Consider the following 5000-nt stretch of genomic DNA (forward strand, 5'->3'; position numbering starts at 1 on the left):
ATTCAAGTAGTAACCAGGACCAACAATGCTTAGCTTCCAAGATCAGATGAGATTGGGCGTATCCAGTGTGGTGTGGCTGTAGATGAGCTTTGTGATTTCTGTTAGAACTTTTCTACTTCTAACTACTGGTTCATAAATGAATACGTTTGAAAATGGAATGCATCAAAAGAACGGTGTTGGCAGTATAAAAATATCTACAGCACCTTGTATTCCCAGGTGGTCTGCTATCCAAGTACTAACCAGGCCCAACATTGCTTAGCTTCCAAGATCAGATGAGATTGGGCGTATCCAGTGTTGTGTGGCTGTAGATGAGCTTTGTGGTTTCTGTTAGAACTTTTCTACTTCTAACTACTGGTTCATAAATGAATACGTTTGAAAATGGAATGCATCAACAGAACGGTGTTGGCAGTATAAAAATATCTACAGCACCTTGTATTCCCAGGTGGTCTCCCATCCAAGTACTAACCAGGCCCAACACTGCTTAGCTTCCAAGATCAGATGAGATTGGGCGTATCCAGTGTGGTGTGGCTGTAGACGAGCTTTGTGGTTTCTGTTAGAACTTTTCTACTTCTAACTACTGGTTCATAAATGAATACATTTGAAAATGGAATGCATCAACAGTACGGTGTTGGCAGTATAAAAATATCTACAGCACCTTGTATTCCCAGGTGGTCTCCCATCCAAGTACTAACCAGGCCCAACACTGCTTAGTTTCCAAGATCAGATGAGATTGGGCATATCCAATGTGGTGTGGCTGTAGATGAGCTTTGTGGTTTCTGTTAGAACTTTTCTACTTCTAACTACTGGTTCATAAATTAATACGTTTGAAAATGGAATGCATCAACAGAACGGTGATGGCAGTATAAAAATATCTACAGCACCTTGTATTCCCAGGTGGTCTCCTATCCAAGTACTAACCAGGCCCAACACTGCTTAGCTTCCAAGATCAGATGAGATTGGGCGTATCCAGTCTGGTGTGGCTGTAGATGAGCTTTGTGGTTTCTGTTAGAACTTTTCTACTTCTAACTACTGGTTCATAAATGAATACGTTTTAAAATGGAATGCATCAACAGAACGGTGTTGGCAGTATAAAAATATCTACAGCACCTTGTATTCCCAGGTGGTCTCCCAACCAAGTACTAACCAGGCCCAACACTGCTTAGCTTCCAAGATCAGATGAGATTGGGCGTATCCAGTGTGGTGTGGCTGTAGATGAGCTTTGTGGTTTCTGTTAGAACTTTTCTACTTCTAACTACTGGTTCATAAATGAATACGTTTTAAAATGGAATGCATCAAAAGAACGGTGTTGGCAGTATAAAAATATCTACAGCACCTTGTATTCCTAGGTGGTCTCCCCTCCAAGTACTAACCAGGCCCAACACGGCTTAGCTTCCAAGATCAGATGAGTTTGGGTGCATCCAGTCTGGTGTGTCTGTAGATGAGCTGTGTGGTTTCTGTTAGAACTTTTCTACGTCTAACTACTGGTTCATAAATGAATACGTTTTAAAAAGGAATGCATCAACAGAACGGTGTTGGCAGTATAAAAATATCTACAGCACCTTGTATTCCCAGGTGGTCTCCCATCCAAGTACTAACCAGGCCCAACCCTGCTTAGCTTCCAAGATCAGATGAGATTGGGCGTATCCAGTGTGGTGTGGCTGTAGATAAGCTTTGTGGTTTCTGTTAGAACTTTTCTACTTCTAACTACTGGTTCATAAATGAATACGTTTGAAAATGGAATGCATCAACAGAACGGTGTTGGCAGTATAAAAATATCTACAGCACCTTGTATTCCTAGGTGGTCTCCCCTCCAAGTACTAACCAGGCCCAACACTGCTTAGCTTCCAAGATCAGATGAGATTGGGCGTATCCAGTGTCGTGTGGCTGTAGATGAGCTTTGTGGTTTCTCTTAGAACTTTTCTACTTCTAACTACTGGTTCATAAATGAATACGTTTGAAAATGGAATGCATCAACAGAACGGTGTTGGCAGTATAAAAATATCTACAGCACCTTGTATTCCCAGGTGGTCTCCTATCCAAGTACTAACCAGGCCCAACACTGCTTAGCTTCCAAGATCAGATGAGATTGGGCGTATCCAGTGTGGTGTGGCTGTAGATGAGCTTTGTGGTTTCTGTTAGAACTTTTCTACTTCTAACTACTGGTTCATAAATGAATACGTTTGAAAATGGAATGCATCAACAGAACGGTGTTGGCAGTATAAAATTATCTACAGCACCTTGTATTCCCAGGAGGTCTCCCATCCAGGTACTAACCAGGCACAACACTGCTTAGCTTCCAAGATCAGATGAGATTGGGCGTATCCAGTGTGGTGTGGCTGTAGTGGACCTTTGTGGTTTCTGTTAGAACTTTTCTACTTCTAACTACTGGTTCATAAATGAAAACGTTTGAAAATGGAATGCATCAACAGAACGGTGTTGGCAGTATAAAAATATCTACAGCACCTTGTATTCCCAGGTGGTCTCCCATCCAAGTACTAACCAGGCCAAACACTGCTTAGCTTCCAAGATCAGATGAGATTGGGCGTATCCAGTGTGGTGTGGCTGTAGACGAGCTTTGTGGTTTCTGTTAGAACTTTTCTACTTCTAACTACTGGTTCATAAATGAATACATTTGAAAATGGAATGCATCAACAGAACGGTGTTGGCAGTATAAAAATATCTACAGCACCTTGTATTCCCAGGTGGTCTCCCATTCAAGTAGTAACCAGGACCAACAATGCTTAGCTTCCAAGATCAGATGAGATTGGGCGTATCCAGTGTGGTGTGGCTGTAGATGAGCTTTGTGATTTCTGTTAGAACTTTTCTACTTCTAACTACTGGTTCATAAATGAATACGTTTGAAAATGGAATGCATCAAAAGAACGGTGTTGGCAGTATAAAAATATCTACAGCACCTTGTATTCCCAGGTGGTCTGCCATCCAAGTACTAACCAGGCCCAACATTGCTTAGCTTCCAAGATCAGAAGAGATTGGGCGTATCCAGTGTGGTGTGGCTGTAGATGAGCTTTGTGGTTTCTGTTAGAACTTTTCTACTTCTAACTACTAGAGATGAGCGGGTTCGGTTTCTCTGAAACCGAACCTGCACGAACTTCATGTTTTTTTCACGGGTCCGAGCAGACTCGGATCCTCCCGCCTTGCTCGGTTAACCCGAGCGCGCCCGAACGTCATCATGACGCTGTCGGATTCTCGCGAGACTCGGATTCTATATAAGGAGCCGCGCGTCGCCGCCATTTTCACACGTGCATTGAGATTGATAGGGAGAGGACGTGGCTGGCGTCCTCTCCATTAGAAATTAGATTAGAAGAGAGAGAGAGATTGTGCAGAGTCAGACAGAGTTTACCACAGTGACCAGTGCAGTTGTTGTTAGTTAACTTTTATTTATTTTAATATAATATATCCGTTCTCTGCTATATCCGTTCTCTGCCTGAAAAAAAACGATACACAGCAGCAGCCAGTCACACAGTGTGACTCAGTCTGTGTGCACTCAGCTCAGCCCAGTGTGCTGCACATCAATGTATAAAAGGCAAAGCTTATAATAATTGTGGGGGAGACTGGGGAGCACTGCAGGTTGTTATAGCAGGAGCCCCCAGGAGTACATAATATTATATTAATTTAAAATTAAACAGTGCACACTTTTGCTGCAGGAGTGCCACTGCCAGTGTGACTAGTGGTGACCAGTGCCTGACCACCAGTATAGTAGTATATTGTTGTATGTATTGTATACTATCTCTTTATCAACCAGTCTATATTAGCAGCAGACACAGTACAGTGCGGTAGTTCACGGCTGTGGCTACCTCTGTGTCGGCAGTCGGCAGGCAGTCCGTCCATCCATAATTGTATTATTATTATAATATATACCACCTAACTGTGGTATTTTTTTTTCTTTCTTTATACCGTCGTCATAGTGTCATACTAGTTGTTACGAGTATACTACTATCTCTTTATCAACCAGTGTACAGTGCGGTAGTTCACGGCTGTGGCTACCTCTGTGTCGGCAGTCGGCAGGCAGTCCGTCCATCCATAATTGTATTATTATTATAATATATACCACCTAACCGTGTTTTTTTTTTCATTCTTTATACCGTCGTCATAGTGTCATACTAGTTGTTACGAGTATACTACTATCTCTTTATCAACCAGTGTACAGTGCGGTAGTTCACGGCTGTGGCTACCTCTGTGTCGGCAGTCGGCAGGCAGTCCGTCCATCCATAATTGTATTATTATTATAATATATACCACCTAACCGTGGTTTTTTTTTCATTCTTTATACCGTCGTCATAGTGTCATACTAGTTGTTACGAGTATACTACTATCTCTTTATCAACCAGTGTACAGTGCGGTAGTTCACGGCTGTGGCTACCTCTGTGTCGGCAGTCGGCAGGCAGTCCGTCCATCCATAATTGTATTATTATTATAATATATACCACCTAACCGTGGTTTTTTTTTCATTCTTTATACCGTCGTCATAGTGTCATACTAGTTGTTACGAGTATACTACTATCTCTTTATCAACCAGTGTACAGTGCGGTAGTTCACGGCTGTGGCTACCTCTGTGTCGGCAGTCGGCAGGCAGTCCGTCCATCCATAATTGTATTATTATTATAATATATACCACCTAACTGTGGTATTTTTTTTTCTTTTCTTTTTCTTTGCATCATGTGCTGATTGGGGAGGGTTTTTTGGAAGGGACATCCTGCGTGACACTGCAGTGCCACTCCTAGATGGGCCCGGTGTTTGTGTCGGCCACTAGGGTCGCTAATCTTACTCACACAGCTACCTCATTGCGCCTCTTTTTTTCTTTGCATCATGTGCTGTTTGGGGAGGGTTTTTTGGAAGGGACATCCTGCGTGACACTGCAGTGCCACTCCTAGATGTGCCCGGTGTTTGTGTCGGCCACTAGGGTCGCTAATCTTACTCACACAGTCAGCTACCTCATTGCGCCTCTTTTTTTCTTTGCGTCATGTGCTGTTTGGGGAGGG

The 5000-nt window shown here is 42.9% G+C and overlaps 7 non-coding genes and 7 pseudogenes across 7 annotated transcripts; all 14 read right to left on the reverse strand.

The window, feature by feature from the left end:
• Positions 1-84, reverse strand: part of LOC134894696 (5S ribosomal RNA) — a 119-nt pseudogene extending 35 nt beyond the window's left edge.
• A 107-nt stretch (positions 85-191) lies between these two features.
• Positions 192-310, reverse strand: LOC134894542 (5S ribosomal RNA; annotated as a pseudogene).
• A 107-nt stretch (positions 311-417) lies between these two features.
• On the reverse strand, positions 418-536 carry LOC134901824 (5S ribosomal RNA). The gene has a single exon (XR_010175302.1). It is a non-coding gene; the product is annotated as a 5S ribosomal RNA (ribosomal RNA).
• Positions 537-643: 107 nt separating this feature from the next.
• Positions 644-762, reverse strand: LOC135062618 (5S ribosomal RNA). Its single transcript, XR_010248966.1, has one exon. It is a non-coding gene; the product is annotated as a 5S ribosomal RNA (ribosomal RNA).
• Positions 763-869: 107 nt separating this feature from the next.
• On the reverse strand, positions 870-988 carry LOC134886592 (5S ribosomal RNA). The gene has a single exon (XR_010170674.1). It is a non-coding gene; the product is annotated as a 5S ribosomal RNA (ribosomal RNA).
• Positions 989-1095: 107 nt separating this feature from the next.
• On the reverse strand, positions 1096-1214 carry LOC134901904 (5S ribosomal RNA). Its single transcript, XR_010175379.1, has one exon. It is a non-coding gene; the product is annotated as a 5S ribosomal RNA (ribosomal RNA).
• A 107-nt stretch (positions 1215-1321) lies between these two features.
• On the reverse strand, positions 1322-1440 carry LOC134895777 (5S ribosomal RNA; annotated as a pseudogene).
• A 107-nt stretch (positions 1441-1547) lies between these two features.
• LOC135061720 (5S ribosomal RNA) lies at positions 1548-1666 on the reverse strand. Its single transcript, XR_010248093.1, has one exon. It is a non-coding gene; the product is annotated as a 5S ribosomal RNA (ribosomal RNA).
• A 107-nt stretch (positions 1667-1773) lies between these two features.
• On the reverse strand, positions 1774-1892 carry LOC134890156 (5S ribosomal RNA; annotated as a pseudogene).
• A 107-nt stretch (positions 1893-1999) lies between these two features.
• LOC135063663 (5S ribosomal RNA) lies at positions 2000-2118 on the reverse strand. Its single transcript, XR_010249988.1, has one exon. It is a non-coding gene; the product is annotated as a 5S ribosomal RNA (ribosomal RNA).
• Positions 2119-2225: 107 nt separating this feature from the next.
• Positions 2226-2344, reverse strand: LOC134890429 (5S ribosomal RNA; annotated as a pseudogene).
• A 107-nt stretch (positions 2345-2451) lies between these two features.
• Positions 2452-2570, reverse strand: LOC135070176 (5S ribosomal RNA). The gene has a single exon (XR_010256348.1). It is a non-coding gene; the product is annotated as a 5S ribosomal RNA (ribosomal RNA).
• A 107-nt stretch (positions 2571-2677) lies between these two features.
• LOC134892247 (5S ribosomal RNA) lies at positions 2678-2796 on the reverse strand (annotated as a pseudogene).
• Positions 2797-2903: 107 nt separating this feature from the next.
• On the reverse strand, positions 2904-3022 carry LOC134888802 (5S ribosomal RNA; annotated as a pseudogene).
• Between the last annotated feature and the right edge of the window lie 1978 nt (positions 3023-5000).

The sequence above is a fragment of the Pseudophryne corroboree genome, chromosome 3 (genome assembly GCF_028390025.1).
Source record: "Pseudophryne corroboree isolate aPseCor3 chromosome 3, aPseCor3.hap2, whole genome shotgun sequence".
Classification (NCBI taxonomy): Eukaryota; Metazoa; Chordata; class Amphibia; order Anura; family Myobatrachidae; genus Pseudophryne; species Pseudophryne corroboree.